We start from the raw sequence: 12,282 nt of genomic DNA, 5'->3' as shown, positions 1-12,282 counted from the left end.
ACTCCCGAGGCTCAGCCGTGCTGCTCAGGCACCAAGGACTCCAGACCTACTTCCAGGGACAGGGAAGGCTCAAAGAGGCTGATCGCTCAAATTTACTGTGGGAAGTTGAGGGGAGTGGGGAGAACAGGAAGCGGGGACACTGGGACACTGGTGGAGGATGTTAGACACTCTGATGGAGTGTGTGGTGTTGGAATGGATTCTGTAAGAGGCTCGACCATTCACAGCATTGGGAACTGTGGTACCTAAAATAAAATAAAATCTTAAAATTGACAAAAATAAGGAAATGACAGAGACACCAGAAAGACAAAGGGATGTAGCAATGGAATGAAAGGACAGTGAGGCCTCTCAGGCCAAGAAAGAAGCTCAGTGAAAACGCTGCCGGCTTCTCTTCTTGGCAGCGGAGGACTCAGAATTTTCACCGCCATTCACCAGATCAGCCTGGACAAGTAAAGAAAGCAGCAAGGCAGTGCCTGGAGAGAACGGGAGGTGATGCCACGTGCCCAGAGTGGGCTTCTCTGCAGATGCACCAGACCCTATCCACGGGGAGTAGAGGCAGGAATAACCCCTGAGCATTGCCAGATGTTACCCAAAAAGCTGGAGCGATAGCACAGTGGTAGGGCGTTCGCCTTATACGCGGCCAACATGGCCGACCCGAGTTCGATTCCTCCACCCCTCTCGGAGAGCCCGGCAAGCTACCGAGAGTATCTCGCCTGCACGGCAGAGCCTGGCAAGCTCCCCGTGACATATTTGATATGTCAGACACAGTAACAACAAAGTCTCCAATGGAGACGTTACTGGGCCCGCTCGAGCAAATCGACGATCAACGGGAGGGCCTTTACTTTACCCAAAAAGCCAAAACAAAAAATAATGATAATAAATAAAAATAAATAAAATATGATTCTGTGGTCCAAGTGCCAGGCCCTCAACTACAAGTTCCCTTCCTCACAGATGGGGAGACAGAGGGAGTTCCTTCCCAAGTCTTAGAGCAACTCATGTTGGCTGACCCCTTCCTCTGGTCCACAAGGCCCCCAATCTCCGCGGCACTATCAAGGCTTTCCTGCCCCTTCCCAAACTCCCCTTCAGGGTGGTGGCATGGTGGTGTGCATCCAACCTTCCCTGGTATGCTTAGAGACACTGCCAGGCAGTTGGTGCTTGTTCTGAATGATGATGGTCCACATCTGAATGAACTTGGCCTTCTTTTTGTTTAAGTGAAAGATTACCCAAAGAGTACTTACTATCCTCAGGTCACCCAGAGGGAATTTTCCATATGGGAGAAAGGAATCCTATTTTCAAGTTTTAAGAGTTGAGGTATTTGTTAATGTGGTTACCATCTGTGGCAATTTGCTGGGTTTTCCACTTGTAGGGAATAATTTACAAGTCATTTCATTTTATTTTTTGGCTTTTGGGGGTCATACCTGGCAATGCTCAGGGCTCACTCCTGGATCTGCACTCAGGAATTACCCCTGGCCATGCTTAGGGGACCATATGGGATGCCGAAGACCGGACCCTGGCCAGCCGAGTGCAAGGCAAGCACCTTACATGCTGTACTGTCGTTCCAATCCTTACAAGTCATTTTAGAACTACATTTATGGAGGTGTTTTTTTTAAGAGCCTAGGATTTAAGGGGAAGTGCTAGAGTAGGAGTGAGAGGTGTGAGTGGGAGACGGGAGGCAATGGGTGAGTGTACCAAGGTTGGAGCTCTGCTCACACTTCATTGTCCGTGTGTGACAAGAGTTATGGTCCTGTCATAGATGCCTTTCTCTGCCCATCTGCTCAAGAAAGGCCATGAGTAGAGGATTGGAGGATCCCTCTAGTTCTGAGACCTAAAGCTTATGGGTTCCTTGTAGTGCACTGGCTCCTGAACCCCACATTATCTGTTGACTGACCACCGGAGGATATGAGTCACCCAACTTCCAGCATGAAGGAGACAATGTCTCCCAGGAGTTGGAACCCCCCTGAGTCACTTAGAGATGACAGAAGTAGAGGAATTTTTGCTGGAAATCCCCAGCTGGTCCCTTGGGGTGGCTCTGGGTGGACCAAGACAAGAGCAGCTTTGCTCACTGAGTCCCTTTTATGTGACTCAAGGATGGCCAGAACATCATCCTAGGGCCAGCACTGGGGCCCAGCACCTGACTGACCACCCCACCATTCAAGTAATTCCACAATGGAATTTTCTGGAAGGGCCCAATTTCTTAGCCCTGCTCTCATAACATTGTCCCTTCTCTGTCTTTACAGTCCAATATGCCAGGGATGGAACCTGGGTGGTCGTATGCAAAGTAAGTGCCCCATCTGCTGCACTTCTCTCTGATTATGAGGAGTGATGGGAAAGGCTGCCAGCTGCCACAACAGGTAACTGGAATTGAATACTCTGGGCACGCTGAAGGAGCTATATAGAACCATATAGAACCCAGGTCTCAGAGGGGGTTCTGAGGATCAGGCGAGGTTGCACCAATAATTCCAGAGCATTGAGGATTGAGCTGCTCCCATGGTGGGGTCTGTTCTCCCAGGCTGTGGTGGAGAGTGGCTTCCCTGGCTCTGGAAAAGTCCTCAGATGCAGAGAGGTAGCTGTAATTTGCAGGGTGTACTGTAATGAAGGCAGCTAGAAGGGCCTGAGCCAGGTCATGTGGCTACCAGCTGCTTAGGGTAAGGGCAAATTGAGAGGAAGAAAAGGGTTTGCTTATTTGCTCATTGGGGTCAGCTGTGGAGGCTAGTGGGTGCTGATGGGAGAATTTCTAAATGTTTTTCCAGTGGCAGGGCACCCACTGTTGAGTGTTGAACCTCCCCTAGGCAGCCGCCTCTGAGCTTCTCTCCCTACAGCTCTGGGAGGGTGAGCTCAGTTTTCTCCCTGATGCCTGCACTTCTTGTTTCTGGAGCTCTGGGGAAAGAGAGTGCCCAGCCAGCACACCAGCAAAATGCCAAATGTAGTGAGAACAGTCCTGCTCCAGATTTCAGACCCCTGATGCACAAGAAGTCCTAGGCCATTGCGTATCAGAATCTGAAACAGATTAAGTAAGTGAGAAAGGCCTGCTAGGCCTGCGATGGGAGGACCAACACAGAGTCCAAGCAATGAAGTGCATGAAGAAGGTTTTTCTGACTAAGAGCAATAGTCAAGACACCAGATGAAAATAGATGATGGTGCCGCCTGAATCCCATCATGAAAAGGAAAAGGCACAGGAAAAAACTCTGAAATATCAAGTGGAAGGTTTATGGCAATGGTAGTTTTCTTCTGTACCCTTCCTAAAATTTTCCACCTAGAAATACCTTTACTTTGTAAACAAAAAACAAACAAACACTGTCCTCCCATTGTTCATTGATTTGCTCGAGCAGGCCCAGTAACATCTCCATTTTGAGACTTGTTGTTACTGTGTTTGGCACAGGTAGCTTGCCAGGCTCTCCGAGAGGGGAGGAGGAATTGAACCCGGCTTGGCCGGGCTAGCTGCGCACAAGGCAAAAGCCCTAATGCTGTGCTATCGCAATTAAAAATAAACTGAGGCTGCAGAGATGATAAAGGGGTTAAGACGTTTACCTTGCATGTAGCCAAATCTGGTTCCTGATACTGCATAAGGTCCCCTGAGTACTGCCAGGAGTAGCCCCTAAGTACCACTGGGTATAGGGCTAAACCTCCCACCTCTCTAGTGAAATCACTGACTTTCACTATATTTTGGGTTGTATTATAAGAGGTGGGCTGGAGCGGTAGCACAGCAGGTAGGGCATTTGCCTTGCACATGGCCGACCCGAGTTCAATTCCTCTGTTCCTATTAGAGAGCCCAGCAAGCTACCGAGAGTATACCGCCCACATGGCAGTCTGGCAAGCTCCCTGTGGTGTATTCAATATGCCAAAAACAGTAACAACACGTCTCACAATAGAGACGTTACTGGTGCCTGCTTGAGCAAATCTATGAACAACAGGAGGACACTGCTATAGTGCTATTATAAGAGGTGCCGGATATTGGCCCATTATTCTATGTACTCACCCCTCCCATCCTCTTTCTACCATCTTTCCATGCCCTCACCATGGTACACATTAACGTCCCAGTCTATGCCCTCAAGAGAATCAACAATGCTGAGAAGTTGGGGGCTGTAGAGATAGTACAGAGAGTAGGGCACTTGCCCTTGCACACAGCTGACCAGATTTGACTGGCATCCCTTACAATCCCCCAAGCCCCAGCAGGAGTAATTCCTGAGCGCAGAGCCAGGAGTAAGCCGTGAGCATGCTGGGTGTGGCCCCAAACCCAAACCAAAACCAACAAAATTACAAAGCCGGGAAGAGAGGCAAGTGCCAGGCTATGCTCCAAAGTCCTCATTAGTTTCCGAACTGGGATCGTGAAGCCAGTCACGTTGGCAACTTTGAAATCACTGGCGATCACAGAGCCAGGAAAATTTGTGTGAATTTCACAGGAATGTTGGAGAAGTGGGATGAGCCCAGATTTGATGTACAGCTCAAAGACCTAGCAGAATGGCAGAATGACCTGAACTCGTCCTGTCAATTTGGTTTCATTGCACTGATCACCTCAGCTGGTATCAGGGTCCACGAACAAGCAAGACAAAAACACACAGGAGGGAAAGCCCTCGCATTCTCTTTCTAGGGATGTAATTAATACCTATGTGCAAATAAAATACCGCACTGAAGGAGAAATGCCCAACATTCAAGACTCATTTTGACTCCCTCTCCAAAATGAGAGATGTGAATTTAAGGCATATATATATATATATATATATATATATATATATCTCCAATCTCAATTATATATACAATAAACAAAAAATATTTGCGTCGAGAAAATAAATTTGTCTGGGGGTCACACGTAGCAATGTTTAGGGTTACTTCTGGCTAGATACTCAGGAGTTACTCCAGATAGCACTCAGAGAACACAGCTGCCAAAGGCTCCTTCCTGTCCTGTGATCACTCTGAGCATCTTGATGAGCATGTTATATGGCAGGTTCTGGGAATCCAGTGAGCCCACAGGCCAGATGTGTCTCTCTCTACCTTTCTCTACTGTCACCAGTTGAGACAGCAAAACGAGTCTAGAATCTGGGGTCAGAGTAGAGGGGCAATAGAGGCTAAGTCTTGGGAAACAGTAAACACCAGTAAAAAATAGAAGTTAGATCATTACCATGGCAGAATGGCAAAGTTACTCCTCCTTGAAGCAGAAATGGGGTGCAACTCAATGTGGGTGAAGAGAGCCAAAACAAAATGAGCCAGTGATGTAGGGGAGGCCATGGGGTTGGGGGAGAGGCCTACGTAATATACTCCGACTGAGCGACTACCAGTCTGTCTTGTGGTAGGGGTGGTGACCTCAGTAGTGCTCAGAGGGCTTATATGAGTTATTAAACCCAAGGCGTGTGCTCTGCCACTTTTAACCACCACCCAGGTCCCTAATCTCCTTTGGTCTTTATGGATTTGTCTATTCTAAACATTTTCTGTAACTGGAATCATAGACTAATATGTGGCTCTTTATACTGATCTTACTTGACTGACTATAGTGATCTCAAGATTTAGCCATATGGTAGCATTTATAAGAACGCATTCCTTGGTGTGAACCCAACACATTGAGCACTACTATGACCCAAAAAGCGAAGGAAAAAAAGAAGAGAAACATATTTGTTCCTCATCAGTTGATGGGCATTTGAGCTGTCTCCATGATTGGGTTTTTGAAATAATGCCACTGTGAACATTGGTGTACAGGGTTTTGGGAAAACTCTCTTTGGTTCTCCTATGCATCTACTTAGCTTACAAGTATCATTCATGGCTCATAGGTTGGCTTCAAGGCTAAGCTTCTGAGGACCTGTCAGATAGTTTTTTTGAGTCAGCTTCAGCTTTCACCCCCTCCACACTATGTGAGGTTGGGATTTCTTCCATCTGTACCAATACTCATCATTGCTTGTCTTTTTGTTCTCACTTCCTCATGAGGGTGCAGTGGTCACAAGAGTAAGCTTTTGATGAAAAAAAAAGTGTCTGGCTGGACAGAAGTGACTGCCTGTTATTGAGTTCAAGCTGTGACAGACCGCTTACACCCTGATCTGAAGTGAGGTGGACCAGGGGATGGCATCAAGGGGACCCAAGAACTATAGCCTGCCACTTACTGGGACCATACACCCATATTGCCTCAATTCTGAGGGGTTCCAAAGCCTGCAGGGGGCCTGGGATATCCCCTCAGTCCAAGGGGAGGCCCTGGACAGGACTCTGGATGGAGCAAGTTGTGTGAGTTTTCAATTTGTTCTTTTGGAAGGAATAACCATTGGCCTGTGGGGTGCTATGAAATGAGGGAATGTTCATGGCCTCTGCAAGCATACATCATTGATAGTATCTCTGTTGTCTAGTCTGTGCCTCAAACATCTCAATGAGCTCCTGGAAGTGCTTGAGAAAAAAGATGAAGGCTTTTGGGAGGAAATCAGGCAGCAGATTTTTAAAGGGCAGGATGCCAATCATTGAGGGGGCAGGAGTCACAATTTCAGAAGGAGATCACAGGCCTCAAATGGATGAGGTTTCTCCCAGTCATTCACTTCCTTGAGCAACGCTGACAACTCCAGATCCCTAAGCCGCCTCTGTGGGCCCTTGGAGGAGAGAGGTATATGTGTATGTGGGTGGGTGGGGTTTGTGTGGGGGCCACAGCTGGTTGTAGGAGAACTGACTCTATTTCAACCACAGACCCACAGGCAGAGCTCATGGAAGGGCCATCTCAGTTCAAGCACCAAGAATGAAAAATAAATTTTATTTATTGTGCCCACTGTACTCATGATAAATAACAAAAATTCAGTGGTTAACAGTAATTTATTTACTTGTTTGTGGTGCTGGGGACTGAACCCAGAACCTCACACATGCAAGCAATGTGCTCTACCATTGAGCTACATCTCTTACCCATGAAGGTTTCTGTTGTTGATGTTTTTTTTAATTAAATCACCGTGAGACACACAGTTACAAAGTAGTTCATGATTGGGTTTCAGTCATATCATATTTCATCACCCAGTGTATATTTTCCAGTATGCATTTTTTACTAGTGTATATTTTCCACGACCAATGTCTCCAGTTTTCATCCCACCCTCCCCAAGTAGCCTCTATGGCAGACACTTCTCTCTCTCCCTCTCTCTCTCTGTCTCTGTCTTTCTTGCACACTCTCTTTTCTTTTGGGCATTATGGTTTGCAATACAGGTATTGAAAGGTATTGAAATCCCTTTACCACTTTTCAGCATTCAGTTCTTGTCCAAAATGATAATTTCCAACTATCATTGCCATAGTGATCTCTTCTCTGTCCACTCTTAAGCTTGCTCTTCATGTCTGTGTTCTCACTTGAACACCTATCTTGCTTGCTTCTCTCTATGTTTCGTTGCTTGCTTATTTCCTCTTCTGTTGATGATGTTTTACTGTGTGGGATCAAACCCATTTCTCATGCATGCAAGGCACTTGCTTTGCTGTTAGGAAATCTCCACAACCTCAACTAGGTACATTTAAAGATCTAATTTGTTTTATTCAACAATTTCTGAATTAGGCAGTAGTCTAGCTAGATAATAGCAAGGTAGACAAAAAGTTTGTCTTCAAAATTGTAGAAAATGAATGTCTTATAAATAGAAAAAAGGGAAGGGAAGAAAGAATTTCAGGGATCAAGGAGCTAGTTCAAAGGCCTAATGTATAAGCTTTGCATGTGGGATGTCTGAGTTCAGTTCTCAGTCCTCAGCATAGCCAGGAATAGCCTCCAGGAAAGCCGTTGAGTGCTTCTGGGTGTGGCTCAAACAGCAACAACAATTTCTAAAAAATGCTGCAGGTTAAGGCAACCTACCTATGGAGAGTGCAAAACAAAGCAAAACAAACCATAAAATGTTTTTGTGTCAGGCTAGGCCGTCTTCACTTGGAGAAAGGAGTTATTCATTGGGGAGGACAAGGGTATTCCACACTGAGCAAGTCTGATTCGGATCTAGAAAACCTTGAGGCCACAGTTAGGTTAGGCAACGGTGGGCTCATTATAAGCCCCTCCATCTGAGACCTATCATGCCTCCCCCCACCCCACTTTTAAAAACAATTTTCCCTTTTGGTCAAACTCTCAACTCAATTTAGAGACATAATCCAAGTTAAGGCATTCAAGGGCCTAAATAATAGTGTAGCAGGTTGGGCATTTGCCTTGCAGGCAGCCAACCTGGATTTGATTCCTGGCATCCTGTATGATCTCTTGAGCTATACCAGGAGTGATCCCTGAGTGCAGAACCAGGAGTAAGCACTGAGCACCACCGAGTGTGGCCAAAAAAACAACAACAGCAAAAACCAGGCCAAATTAAAAAAAAATTAAGGCATTCACACCAATCTTAGCTACCATTCTGAAGTTCTAGCAGCTTTTGCTGTTCCTGCATTTTGATATTGTGGGTGGTTTGATTATGTTTGTTCAGTCCCTGTGGCAAACATGGCTTCAACTTCACAACCATTATGTTGACTGCTTCGTTCCTTTTCCCCCTTCTAAAAATCCAGCCTCAGGAAGATCATTTGCTATGTCAGTGACTGCAAATATGCCGTTAAAGTTCTCAGAGCCAAGAAAAAGGGAAAAAGAGGGACCAAAGAGAGAGAGAGTACAGTGGTTAAGGTGCTTGTTGTGTATGTGCTCAACCCAGGTTAGATCCCCAGCACTAAATATGGTTCCCCAAACCCAATCAGAAATGACCTCTGAGTGCAGAGCCAGGAGTAAATCCTGAATACCACCAAGTGTGGCACCCCCAGAAAGTTCTGAGAGAATATACTGCAATGCACCCGGGGCATTATTATGATTATAAAAACCAGGAAATTTCCAATGCTTGGAATGCATTATTGAGCATGGTCCCCAAAGATCCAAACCAGCAAAAATCAGATAAATCAATGAAAAACTACTGAAGAAATCATTTTGGGGGGAGGGGACCTCCTAAGCAGTGCTCAGGGGCTTAAGGGCCCCTCCCAGGGATTCTTAGTCAACTGCATCAGACAGTCCAATGCAAGGGCCTAGCAATGTGGGGATGCACAGACCAAGTGGTGCTCGGGGTATCCAGGGACATCCTAGATGTGCTCAGAGGCCACCAACATCATATCTGGAAGTTCTTGGGGCTTCCAGGGCTACAAAGAACCATGCAGTGCCAAGAATTTAACTCAGGGCTGGTACATGCGAGACAGGTACCTCCTTGAGCTATCCTTCTGGCTTCAGGAATTACTTTTTAAAAATCTAAGCGCCTTGTGCCAGGTTTTGTGGCTCAGTATCGGCTTCCAAAGATGTGTGAGTGTACAGCAGGAGCAGGTGGTATTAGGTGTGCCATAAACTCCTCCTTACAGCGGAAAGATCACCAGTACTAGCCTTTTTTCAAGACAACTTTGATCAGAGTCTAAGGATCTTTCCTGGGCATCTGTTAACTTAGTCCTGGAATCTGCAGTGTCTTCAGGAGTTAAGGAGAGGTTTCTGATTATGCTCGCATTTGTATTTGGTCTTCAACAGAGACGCGGGGATCTGTAGAGGGAACCCTGAATCCCAAATGCTTCCCTTAGGGCCTCTCTAACTCTGCTCCCGGAGGAGCAGAGATGAGCCCTAATCCAGCAGCCTAAAAGGCTCCTCTTCTTTCAGTGGCTGTGTTTTCCTTTTATTCATTTGTTTTTGTATTGGTTTTCCTTTGGGGGCCACACCACGTATGCTCAGGGCTTATTTCCTAGCTCCGTGCTCAGAGATCACTTCCTGTGGTGCTCAAGGGACCATATATGGGGCTCAGGGGACCATTTGCAGTGGTGGGACGCATGCAAAACAAGTGTCTTACTCACATCACTATTCCTCTAGCCCCTCTGTTTTCCTTTTAAATTGTTATGAACCAGGGAATAATATAAGACTTAATAGTTTATAAAAGAACAAATGGATTAATAATTTGTTTTTGGCAGCTGAAAACATTCAGTTTATCTGTACATATGTCTCAATTTAATATTTGAGGAGGTCACCCCCCCTTTTTTATTTGTCTTTAACAAGTTCTGGAAAGGGACCAGTCACTCCAATTTTATTTATTAAATCGAATATTTTTGGTTTGGGACTTACTTCTGTTTGGGGGACCATGCAGTACTGGGGGTTAAATCCAGGGCTTCTTCATATAAATCTAGTGACCTAACCCTTTGCGCTATCTCACAACCTGCCACTTCAATTTTAAACAGTGCCCCTTATTTTCTTCTGTTTCCTACCTCCCTCAAATTTTTGTTTTAATGGGATGACTCAGCTCAGAATTCTCCTTCTTGAGCTACTGCCCTGTGTGACCCAAAGACCAAAAAGTAAAAAAATAAAAGATTATACATGTGCAAAAATTTTTGTCCTTCCTCTAGAAAGACTTACAATTATGGATCTAGAGGTATAGTATAGCAGACAAGGCTCTTGGCTTGCATATGGTCAACCCAGGTTCAATCTCCAGTATACCACATATGGTCCCCAAAGCACTTCCAGGAGTGATCTCTGAGCACACAGCCAGGGGTAGGTACTGAGCACAGCTGGGTGCTGAGAAAGGAAGAAAGGAAGAAAGAAAGGAAGGAAGGAAGGAAGGAAGGAAGGAAGGAAGGTGAAAGAAAGGAAAGAAAGGAAGGAAGGAAGAAGAAAGCAAGAAAGGAAAGATATAAATTTGTTCCTTAAGACTAGAGTTATGTAATATTTAAGATGAGCAGTTTTACAAAGTGACTCTGGGCATATGCAGGTTAGAGAAGAAAGTCAGAAAGGGAAAAACTTCATCCCTGAAAGACATGTGAGTTTCTAGTTTTTGACAACAATGAAAAGAGCTGCTATAAACACTTGTGTACAGGCTTTTGTGTGACTCTTGTTTCTCTAACTCTATACCAACTGTAGAGTTACAGGGTCAGGGGCTCGTGTCTGAGAAACTGGCACTTTTGTCCAGAGCGGCTGGCTTGTGCCACACTTCCTCCTGCTAGGACGAGAGTTTGGGTGGCCCATGCTGCTGGTCAGCACTTAGCATCATCAGGCTTTTGCTTGTTCAGGTTAGCTGTGTTACTCCAGTTGGACACTGATCATAGTATCTTATGCTTTTGCATTTCCCTGTTACTTATGATATTGAGCATCTTTTTAAACAATTATTTGCCATCGTGTATCTTCTTTGGTCAAGTATTTACCACAAGTCTTTTGTTCATTAAAACAATACTGCTTTTGTGAAACTGGAATAGGTGTGTGAGGAGAATGGAATAAATGGACTGAAATTGGAATAAATGCCGAATGATCACCAAAAAAGAAAAAACTGCTGTTAGGGGTCTGAGAGATAGTACAACAGGTCGGGTGCTTGTCCTGCACATAGCTGACCCTGGTTCAATTCCTGGCATCCCATTTAGTCCCCTGAGCACTGTCCAGATTGATTCCTGAGTTTAGAGCCAACTGAACATCGCTAGGTGTGACCCCAAAACAAACAAAAAATACTTTCTAGCTGTTGAGTTTGTGAGGCCTTTATATGCCTGGAGAGGGAAGAGAAAGGTGGGGAGGGGAATAGGGAAAAGGAGGGGAGATGAGGAGGGAAGGATCAGGAACCCAAATTTTGTAGCACCCGGGTTAAAATGCCTGCAGAACTGTATAGTGTAGAATGATAAAGAAACGCAGACATACATGAATGAATGACCAGCCCAGGGACATTCACAGCACAGCTGTGGAAAGCTCTGGCTGTTACATCTGGGAAGCCGGCAGTCAATTTCTGACAACAGGCCAGACCAGAGACTCCTAAACATGCAGGATTCAGGGGCAGCTTGTGTTTCTGCAATGCTATGCTACTTTTCTAGCATCTGGGATCAGGCAACTGCTCTTTCCACATGTGGCTGCTGCCTTCTGTAGTGGGGAGACTCCTGAAGTTAGAAATGCGGCTTGGAGGGCCAAAGTGATAGTACAGCGGGTAGGGTGTGAGTAGGGCAGTAGATCAAATGCGGCCAACCTGGGTTCAATCCCCGGCGTCCCATATGGTCCTCCAAGCACCATCAGGAGTAATTTCCTGAGTGCAGAGCCAGGAGTAACTTCTGAGCACCGCTGGATATGACCCAAAAAGAAAAAAAAGCAAAAAAAAAAAAAAGAGAAAAGAAATGGGGTTTGGGGTGGGGATGTGTCCAAAGGAAGTCCTGCCATCCCCACACCCCACTGGGAAGAAGGCACCTCTCAGCATTTGGGGAAGGAGAGAGGCAGTGGGCGGGCCGGGAGGTTTCAATCTTCCTTCTCCAGAGACAAAGGCCTCTTCATGATTTAATTAAAATGAGGATCAAAGGTCTCAGAAGACCAGAATTAACTGGGATAAAATTAAAATTGCTGGAGCAAGCATACTACAGTTTCAC

General features: G+C 45.7%; 1 pseudogene; it reads left to right on the top strand.

Moving 5' to 3' along the window:
• Window positions 1-4,013: 4,013 nt before the first annotated feature.
• LOC130036015 (40S ribosomal protein S15a-like) lies at window positions 4,014-4,585 on the top strand (annotated as a pseudogene).
• The last annotated feature ends 7,697 nt before the right edge of the window (window positions 4,586-12,282 follow it).

Source organism: Sorex fumeus, unplaced genomic scaffold (assembly GCF_029834395.1).
Source record: "Sorex fumeus unplaced genomic scaffold, SorFum_2.1 ptg000063l, whole genome shotgun sequence".
In the NCBI taxonomy this organism is placed as follows: Eukaryota; Metazoa; Chordata; class Mammalia; order Eulipotyphla; family Soricidae; genus Sorex; species Sorex fumeus.
The sequence above is the reverse complement of the archived record's forward strand: the minus strand, read 5'-3'. Positions and strand labels throughout refer to the sequence as shown.